This window comes from Muntiacus reevesi, chromosome 19 (assembly GCF_963930625.1).
Source record: "Muntiacus reevesi chromosome 19, mMunRee1.1, whole genome shotgun sequence".
NCBI classification, from domain to species: Eukaryota; Metazoa; Chordata; class Mammalia; order Artiodactyla; family Cervidae; genus Muntiacus; species Muntiacus reevesi.
Genome location: NC_089267.1, coordinates 51948642 through 51959372, shown reverse-complemented (window position 1 = coordinate 51959372; position 10731 = coordinate 51948642). Strand labels below are relative to the sequence as shown.

Sequence of the window (10731 nt, the reverse complement as noted above, 5' to 3'; positions counted from 1 at the left end):
TGGAGGGTCCATCCCTAATTTGGCTTCAGGTTCTGGTATGGGCCTTACACCTGTTAGTGCCGTGTACTGACCCCGGCCCACAAGGGAGGGAACCATATGTAAGGACCATCTTTCACGGGCCATGGAAATAAGGTTGGGGCGGGTAGGGGGGCAAATGGAACAACTGGACTTTTAGGAGGTATAGCAGGGGGACAACTTGGAAGAGTGTCTCAACTGAGAGTTGAAGGACTGTTGACAGTGGGGGGGCGGTCTTCTGAACTGCCCTTCACCACCAGGTGGGCCGTGGAAAGTCCTCCTGTGGCTCAGGAAGGAGATGGCTCTGGATGCAGCCATGCTGCTCTTTGTCTGGCCTCTCCTCCTCCTCCTGCTCCAGGTCGATGTTCTCAAGCTCCTGCAAAACCTCTGTTTGTAAGACACAGCTAATCGACTTGTGTCATTAAAGAGCTTCACGACGCTGGTACCATTAGCAGCTGAGACGACGTACAGGGGCAAGGAGAATTTTCTGGCAAAACTGAAACTTTTTTGGGCCATTTTCATGTCTGCATAGATTTTATTGGCCACCACGATGCACAGAATCTGTGGCCTGAACTCCCGAAGCTCCGTATATCAGGTGCTCAAGTTCTTGTATGTGATTTTCGTCTGTACATCAAATACCATGATGCAGGAATGGGCCTTGTGGTAACAGGAGGTGTGCATGCTTTGGAACCGCTCTTGGCCTGCCGTGTCCCAAAAGTCCACAAGGGCAGTCTTGCCATCTATTGTGGCTGTGTGCTTGTAGAGCATCAGGGTGTATGTGGACAGCTGCTGGAACTGAAATCCTTCCATGAGAAATCTCTCCATGAGTTTGGACTTGCCCACTGCGCTGGCTCCCAGGCAGATGATTTTCACATTGTCATCAGCATCGTATTTCTCCTAGTCCAGCTCACAGGCTTTGGCTTTGTCCCTAGCCATTGACTTCTGGCTGTAGAAAAGTCATCTGCTCGGGGAGGGGGATCTTGTCATCAGCTTCTAGCTCTGCCCATGGCCCTGCAGCTCACAATTATGCTTTCTTATAGGCAGTTCTGCTGATAATTTTTTTCCTTTTTTTTTTTTTTGTATGAAAAAATATTGATTTTTCTTTTATTTCCGAGAGATACATTCACTCAGTTTAGAATTCTTTGTTGACATATAGTTTATTTTAGCACTTTAAGGAAATCACTTCATTTTCTTCCATTGTAGATGATTTTTGACAAGAAATTTCTGTAATTATCTTCTTTGTATACAGTGCTTATTTTTTTCTCTTACTTCAGGATTTTTTCTTTGTCTTTTGGGACAGTTTCAGTCTGACATGCTTAGGGTTGTTAGTGTGTGTATGTCTGTGTGTGTGTCTATGTACATGTGTGTCTATGTACATGTTTATCATGCTGGATGTTCTCTGATCTGAGTTTTTGTCCTGTAAGTTTGGAGACTGTCATAGATTTTGAAAAAAATCTTTACCATTGTTTCCTTAAATATTTTTATATTTTTTTATGTCTCTACTCCTCTGGCATTTCAGTTAGATATAATTAGATTATTTGGTGGACTTCTCTGGTGGCTCAGCGGTAAAGAATTCACCTGCAATTTAGGAGCCACAGGAGACATGGATTCCTTCCCTGCATGGGGATGATGCCTTGGAGGAGGGCATGGCAACCCACTCTAGTATTCTTGCCTGGAAAATCCCATGGACAGAGAAGCTCTGCAAGCTACTACAGACCATAGTGTCACAAAGAGTCAGACATGACTGAAAAGACTTAACATGCACCATGCAGAGTGTTTGATATTGTTTCACACTTCTTGAATTCTCATTTCTGATTTTTTAATTCATTTTTTCTTATATTTCAGTTTTGGTAAACTTTAATGACCAATCTTAAAATTCATTAGTTTTTTTTCATAGCTCATTACATTGCTTTCATCTATGAAATTCTAGTTTTCTTCTTGTCCTCTCTCTATTTATAGTTTGCATTATAGTTTCCAACTCTAGGCTGAAATTACTTGTATTATCATGCATGTTGCTACCTTTCACACTAAAGCTTTTGCTATTAAATAGCTATTTTAAATTCCCTGCTATATCTGAGTGTTTCTTTTGATTTTTGTATCTTTTGGAATGTTTTGATTTCTTGATTTTTTTGATGCATATAATATTGTTTTTTTTTCAATAGGAAAGCTTGTATATAAAACAATAAAAACTGAAGTAAACAAGATTTATGTTTTGAAATAAACATACCTTCATATATTTCCTTGTGCTAGACTTTTCCTGTGAGGTTTGAGGTTAATTTGTTCAGGAGTAAAGGTGAATTGTTGGATATTGTTGTTTCTATGGTTACCCTCAAAGCCCATAGGCTTTAAATTCCTTTAGTGACTACTTCTATTTAGAGTGGGAATTTATTTGTCAGAGATTTTCTTTTGCTTCATGGTCCACATTCATTTCTAGGTCTTTCCTTTCTGCTCTGTTTCGGAGAAGATTTCTCCCTAGAAGTATTTCAGTGCTTATTGTTTTTAATTTGGTTAGCCTGGTAGTTAGTTGTTGCATTATAGGGGAAACACGTTCTCGGTTACTCTTACTAAGCCTCAGTCCTGGATAACCACCCTTTGCCTGAGTCTTGAGAGTGTGGCCTGTCCCTCCTGTAGCTATATTTCCGGGTACAGCAAGCATTCCTGTCCTTTCCCCAGGTAGACAATGTGTTTTACTTCCACTATCTTAAGGGTGACATTGCTTGTTGCCCTTCACCTCCAATTTACAGCTTTGCTTCTCTATTAGAAGTAGGAGATAAGGAATTGTATCATATGTTCCCGGCAGCAGCTGTTCTTCCCTTGGCCTTTACTACAAGGGATGTTTTCTCAAGTTTCTTATCAATTGTTTGGTGCGCTCCCCCTGAAGTTAACAGTGACGAGCATGTAACTGGGTGTATTTATATCCCCCAAGGATTCTGTAGTCTGCTGAACCATCTTTAGCCTTTGTTAGTTTTTTAAACAATTTTCTTTTTATTTTTTTTTTTAGCAATTCTCGTCATTGTCAGACTGCTTCTGCCCAAATAGTCATGTAATTGCATCCTTTCTCTTTTTGCAGATTTGAATTGGTTTCAGAGATTTCAGATTCCATAGATTTCAGTCAGCTTTTGCCCTGCACACTCAGGTCTCTGGTGGGTCGAAGAAAAGTGATAAATTATACATTTTGCCTAGCTACTTTGTTTGTTTCTGTAAGGTTGGAAACAATGCTTTTTCTAGTTTTATATTAACATTGCTGTTCAGTCCCTCAGTCATGTCTGACTCTTTGCAATGCCTTGGATTGCAGCACACCAGGCTTCCCTTCCCTTCACCATCTCCCAGAGCTTGCTCAAACTCATGTCCAGTGAGTCAATGATGCCATCCAGCTATCTTGTCCTCTGTCATCCCATTCTTCTCCTGACTTCTGTCTTTCTCAGCAGCAAGGTCTTTTCCAATAAGTCAGCTCTTCACATCACGTGGTCAAATTATTGAGCTTTAGCTTCAGCATCAGTCCTTCTAATGAATATTCATAAGGACTGATTTCCTTCAGGATTGACTGGTTTGATCTCCTTGCAGTCCAAGGGACTCTCAAGAGTCTTCAACATCACAGTTCAAAAGCATCAATTCTTTGGTGCTCAACCTTCTTTATGGTCTAACTCTCACATCCATACATGACTATTGGAAAAACCATAACTTTGACCAAATGGACATTTGTTGGCAAAGTAATGTCTCTGCTTTTTATATGCTGTCTAGGTTTGTCATAGCGTTTCTTCCAAGGAGAAAATGTCTTTTAACTTCATGGCTGTAATCATTGTGTGCAGTGAGAAAATAAAGTCTGTCACTATTTCCATTGTTTCCTCATCTATTTGCCATGAAGTGATGGAACTGGATGCCATTACCTTTGTTTTATGGATGTTGAGCTTTAAGCTGCTTTTTCACTCTCTCTTTTCACCCTCATCAAAAGACTCTTTAGTTCCTAGTTTTATATATCCCACAGAAATTAGAAGTTCCTTTCCTGCATTATTAAAATATGCTTTTGCCAAATGTAGAGCTCCATATCATAGTTTTTGGTTGTTGTTTTCACAGAATTTTTTTGGATGGCATTACCTTTTGGCTTACATAATTCCTTACACAAAGTCTATAATAATATTTATATTTGTTTCTGTAGGTTGTAAACCTTTTTTTCTCTTGTTGTTTTTCTCCTTAGCAGTGATAGTGAAACAACTCAATTATGGAATATCTTATTATTTCCCTGAGTCCAGTTTGCTTGTGATTTTTGATGCTCTTGAGTCTATAGACTTCTACTTTTTTATCAAATTAAAAAGGCAGTATATTTAAATGTTATTTTGTGTGCTCCATATCCATAACTTTGACTGCAAGTATGTTATATTCCTTAATATTTTGTGTGTATCACTACAGTGCTACTAATTTTTTAATTATCATTTTTCAGGATAGCCTCCATTTTTGATAGTTTCTTTTGCTTTCTGAGTTTCCTGATATTTTGTTTTGTAGTACCTAATCCTGCTAATCCAATCTAGTGAAATTTTCCATTAAGACATATTTTTCATTCTTGGATGTTGATTTTTGCTATTTTGTTAATATCTTCTCATCCTCCTTTCATTATGTTCATGCTTATCTTTACATTTGTGTACATATTGAGTATTGTTGTAGCTATGAAGTTAATGACTTATCTACTAAGTCTATCGTCTCTCAGCCATGTTGCAGTTTGTTTTTGGCTTATTTTTCCTAGTTATGATTTAACTAGGAAACTAGTTATGATTTACTTTTTTCATATTTGATAATAATTTATTGGATGCCAGATTTATAAAGTTTACATTGTTGAACATTGTATTTTTTTCTTTCTTTTAACCTGCTAACATTCTTACTTTTGACAGTTGAGTTATTTATAGATCAGCTTACTTGTTTTGAAATGCGGTTAAACTTTATTCAAATGGATATTATAATAAACTTTAATCTAGGACTAGTTTCAACCCACTCCTAAGGCACAACTCTTCTGGGATAATTAAGACATTCAACCATGAATTTAATAAAATTTATTTATTTAATAAATAAATTAATTCATTTGTTAATGAATTAATAAAATTTAATAAAATCTCTCTAGTCTACCTTTTAAGAATCTACATGACTCCTAGTTCCATATGATTTCTGAGAATAGTATGGTTTCATGTTATACATGTGCAGATTAGTATTGGTTGAAGATGCAATAGGACCTATGTGCAGCTTTGTTAATATATTTGATCTTCATTGATCCCTCCTCTGTAAAAGTCTGCTTTATAAATATCTATCTGACTTGTTCAGTCCAAGCAAAAATTTCTGTCTTTCTGACTGAATGAGCATTTTTACGTTTCTACATTCAAGTGGGGGTTGAAATTTACTTGATTTTATCACTTTATAGTACTACTACATCTAAGCCCGCTGCTGCTTCTGCTACTACTAATACAGAAATATTCATAAGGTATATAACCAGTAAAATCCTGGTAATATATTTTTGTAATATTTTCCTCAATTGTGCAATTATTTATTCTATTAAATTTGATTGAGACACTTCCTGTAACTAACACTTTTTTTTTAAATTAGTAATGAGAAAGACATTCAACTTGACATGGAGATAGTCTTTGAGCTTAAAAACGTATTGAATATAGTTATTCTATTCACAGGTTAAAAAAATTTGTGGAAAATCAACTTAGATTGTATAGATTTATGATATTATATATGTTAAGGAAAATGTGGATTAAGAAGTTGTTCTCATTGAATTTGACAGTCCTAAAAAAATATGTTTTTATTGTCATCTGGAACCTACCTGGTTTAATAAGTTCAAGGAACTTAATTTTATATCTCTAATAATGATTACTTCTTATTTTAAATGTTTTTAAGTTTGTAATCCTTGATATTACAGGAAGCATGCCAGTCAGACACTAGAAAGAAGAGTTAATGCTATGGATATTTATAGTTGTTGTAGTAAGTGCAATATCACCAACATGACTTATCCATGCTTAAAAGATAAAGATCAAGTTATATAAGCTTGAGGGATATAAAGATTGAAATGAGGCTAAAGAGACTGTTCTGTGTTTTTCCCTTTCCTTTTGTTTTTAATGTCTGTTTGTCATTTCCTATCTACCAAGGACTTCCCTGATGGCTCAGTTGGTAAAGAGTCTGCCTGCAATGCAAAGACCTGGGTTTGATCCCTGGATTGGGAAGATCCCCTGGAGGAGGGCATGGCAACCCACTCCAGTATCCTTGCCTGGAGAATCCCTATGGACCGAGGAGCCTGAGCTACAGTCCGTTGGGTCGCAAAGAATCAGACAGGACTGAGTGACTAAGCACAGCACTCATGTCCCAAAGAGAACTAAGGGCAGACTAACAAGAGAAATCTACTGAAAGATATTTAGCTGACCGCATAAAGTAAGAGCTGGAATCTGACTATGCAATGTGTTTCCTGGTATAATGTAGGCACAGGAAAAAACAGGAGTCTGTTTTTTTCATCACTGGTATATTAGAAGGGGCTAGAAAACAACCTTTGCAATACCGGTTGCTTAATAATTCTTTGTGTATTAGTTGTCAGTCATATCCAATTCTTTGTGACCAAATGAACTGAAGCCTACCAGGCTCCTCTGTTCACGGAATTCTCCAGGCAAGAATCCTGGAGTGGATAGCCATTCCCTTCCAGGGGATCTTCCCAACCCTGGGATCAAACCTAGGTGTGCTGAATTGCAGGCAGATTCTTTACTGTTTGAGCACCAGGGAAGCCCATAATAACTCTTTTTGGGTACTATTTTTAAAATTAAAAAATTATAAAGATTTTAAAAGCTATTGTCCATTTACAGCTATTATTAATATTAGATATATCCCCCATGTTGTACAGTACATCCTTGAGCCTATCTGACACTCAATAGTTTGTACCTCCCACTTCCTCATATCTATGTTGCCTCCCCTCCCCTTTCCTCTTTTCACTTGTAACAACTAGGTCTTTCCTCATGAGTCAGCTTCTTCTTCTTTTTTTTTTTTTTAATATTCACTAGTTTGTTGCAATTTTTACATTCTACATATAAATGATATGCAGTATTTGTCTTTCTTTATATGATTGTCTTTCTCTATATGATTTCACTTAGTGCAATGCCTTCCATGTCCATCCATGTTGCTGCAAATGCAAAATTCCGTTCTATTTTATGGCTGAGTAGTATTTTATTATATACACTTGGATATCCTTATATCCATTCATTTGTTGCTGCACATTTAGATTGCTTCCATATCTTGGCAATTGTAAATGATGGTGCTATGAACATTGGGTCACATGTGTCTTTTCAAAGTAATGTTTTTATTTCTGTCAAATATATACCCAGGAATGGAATTGCAGGATCATATGGGAACTATTTATTAAAGGAATAAAAATGACTTAGTAAATATAAGCCTTCATTCTGAAAGTGTTTACAGAAATGATCAATTCACCCTCTCTACCCAACACACACACACACACACAGACACACACACACACACACACACACACCCCAATTTTTATGGTTGCTAAACCCAAATCTCAATGAGGTTTTTATCCTGTCTGATGTCACCAAAGGAAAATGGAGGCACATAGCTTAACATTACATGGTCTTTTCAATAATTGTATATCTCAGAAATGTTATATTTTGGGTAAAAGATGTACTAGGAACATATATTTATAATATATTATTTTAAAACTCCTTTGGAAAAAATGAGATAAGATATATTTTATATACACATGGATGCATATTAATTTAACTCTATATTTCTACCTACTTAGCTATAACTACTTAATTTCCTATTATCTACCTACGTCCAGATTTTCCAGTGAGAATATGTTAATCTCTTCTTTCCTTGTTTTGCCATACTCTACTTTTGCAGTGGTAATAGCTGTTTTATTTGGTTGCTTGTATTGTATTCTATATTTTTTTTTGGTCTCATAATATGCAGAGGAGACCTAGTATTATCTTTTACTATCTAGTGTCATTTTTTGACAATTCATGTAAGAAAAGTCACTTTTTAGGTTTGGGGCAAATATACAACAGTGGGCATCTCTGTGTTGTCGATGTTGTTGTTCAGTTGCTAAGCTGTGTCTGACTCTTTGCGACCCCATGAACTGGAGCACTACAGGCTTCCCTGTCCTTCATTATTTTCCAGAATTTGTTCAAACTTATGTCCATTGAGTCAGTGATGCCATCACACCATCTCGTCCTCTGTTACCCTCTTCTCCTCCTGCCCTCAGTCTTTCCCAGGATCAGTGTCTTACCAGTGAGTCAGATCTTCGCATAAGGTGGTCAATGTATTGGAGCTTCAGCTCCAGCATCAGTCCTTCTAATGTATATTCAGGGTTGATTATCTTAAGGATTGACTGCTTTAATCTTCTTCCAGTCCAGGAGACTCTCAAGAGTCCTCTCCAGCATTATAATTCAAAAGCAGCAATTCTTAGGTGCTCAACCTTCTTTATGGTCCAACTCTCACATCCATACCTAACTATTCAAAAAACCATAGCTTTGACTATACATACCTTTGTCAGCAACATCTCTATAAGTACATTTCATTACTTTGTGAGGTAGGCATTGACTATAATAAAACCTTTAAAATAGCAAAAATAACAATATTGCAGTGGGTTAGGCAACCACCTGCGCAGTTCTAGTACTGAATATCCCATGAACTTGGGCAGTGAGCAGTGGCAGATTCCTTGTCTTCCATACCCTAGCCTCTTCATTTGTATAATCAAGGACACTGAATTCCCAGGGAAAGTAGCTGAGGGAACTTTGGTTTACAACTGTGCCTGCTAAACGGTACATTTTTAAGGTAAGGTTCACTCATGTTTTTAGATCTTTAGCTTGCAGTGACAGTCACAGACTACTTTGGTTTTTGCCAACTAGAGAAATCTACCTGTGCCAAATAGCACAATAAGAAAATAGTATACTAACTTTACATGGTAGAATTGGAGTTCAGTTAAACAGAGGTTTGAGGTGCAGAAGAATAAGCTGTTGTATTTCTCTACTGTCTAAGTGCAGCAAAGAGCTTGCAATCCAGTCCCATTCACCAGGATAGCCAAACAATGAGTTTTAGATATAAACTCCTATGTGATTTTCCCTCAGTTTAAAATCTATGACCACATTTTCTCACCTGGCCATTTTGATTTAAATCATAATTTCCTAAATGTTGCCATTTTTCTTGGCTATATCCATTAAAGAAAAATGATGGAGATATTGCCATACAAGACTGCAAATGATATATTATACTGTAGTCTGGGAAGTAAACAAACATGTGCTAAGTATTTCTGATCTTATAATATAAAATTAGTTTTCATTCTCAACAGGGAGTAATTATCTCTTTAGCACTGGCACAACTGAATTTCTCACAAAGAAGTTTTTCTAAAACTGTTAATATGTTTCCAACTTCTGTGTCACTGAGAAATGTAATACCTTTCCAACGGGAGGGAGTGGGAATGGATTGGAACAGTCAAGTAAACCAAAAGGAAACTTTTATTAGGAAACCTCAGTGATAAATTTTGGAAATGTGTGATGGTATATTTAATACCTAAAAGAACTGAGTGCTCACCCAGTCATAACAAAACGCTCTGAGCTTCATCACATGGTACTAGACAAGGCAAGATGTTTTCTCTTGTCCGTGAACACCGTGAATTCCCGTGGCTATTTTTCAACAGGGCGTAACTAGGATGAAACCTTTCAGCCACCATGTACTCCAATATGCTGACTACCGAGGTTGTTTCAATAATTAATCTCCAGGAGAGACAGAGGCGCCTATGGCTTTGACCATCTCCTTAAGTGCTTTGAATGAGGTCATCACAATAGAACTACCCACTGATATTATAATTAGATGAGAAAAAAGTGGCTTCCAGATCTTCTCTGTTCTTTAACATTTATATTTTAATCTCTTTTCCTTTAATCTCTTTCTAGTCCCTAAATACTGCTGTTTCTCACACCGATGATCTGTATTGTTAGTTTAGAAATTAACCTAATGGCATTGAATTCTTTTTTAAGTTCAGTCAGTTCAGTCGCTCAGTCCTGTCCAACTCTGCGATTCTATGGACTGCAGCATGCCAGGCTTCCCTGTACATCACCAATTCCCGGAGCCTACTCAAACCCATGTCCAATGTTTGGTGATGCCATCCAACCATCTCATCCTCTGTCTTCCCCTTCTCCTCCCACCTTCAATCTTTCTGAGTATCAGGGTCTTTTCCAATGAGTCAGTTCTTCACATCAGGTGGCCAAAGTATTGGAGTTTCAGCTTCAGTATCAGTCCTTCCAATAAATATTCAGGACTGATTTCCTTTAGAATGGACTGGTTTGATCTCCTTGATCCAGTGGACTCTCAGGACTCTTCTCTAAAACCACAATTCAAAAGCATCAGTTCTTCAGTGCTCAGCTTTCTTTATGGTCCAACTCTCACATCCATACATGTTGGTAAAGTAATGTCTCTGCTTTTTAATATGCTGTCTAGAATGGTCATAGCTTTTCTTCCAAGGAGCAAGCATCTTTAAGTTTCATGGCTGCAGGCATCATTTGCAGTGATTTTGGAGCCCCAAAAATAAAATCTGTCACTGTTTCCACTGTTTCCCCTTCTATTTGCCATGAAGTGATGGGACCAGATGCTATGATCTTAGTTTTCTGAATGTTGAGTTTTAAGCCAACTTTTTCACTCTCCTGTTTCATTTTCATCAAGAGACTCTTTAGTTCTTCA

The 10731-nt window shown here is 37.1% G+C and overlaps 1 pseudogene; it reads right to left on the bottom strand.

Annotated features, from left to right (window-relative positions):
• Positions 1 to 265: 265 nt before the first annotated feature.
• Positions 266 to 951, bottom strand: LOC136150716 (rab-like protein 2A pseudogene; annotated as a pseudogene).
• Positions 952 to 10731: the final 9780 nt, after the last annotated feature.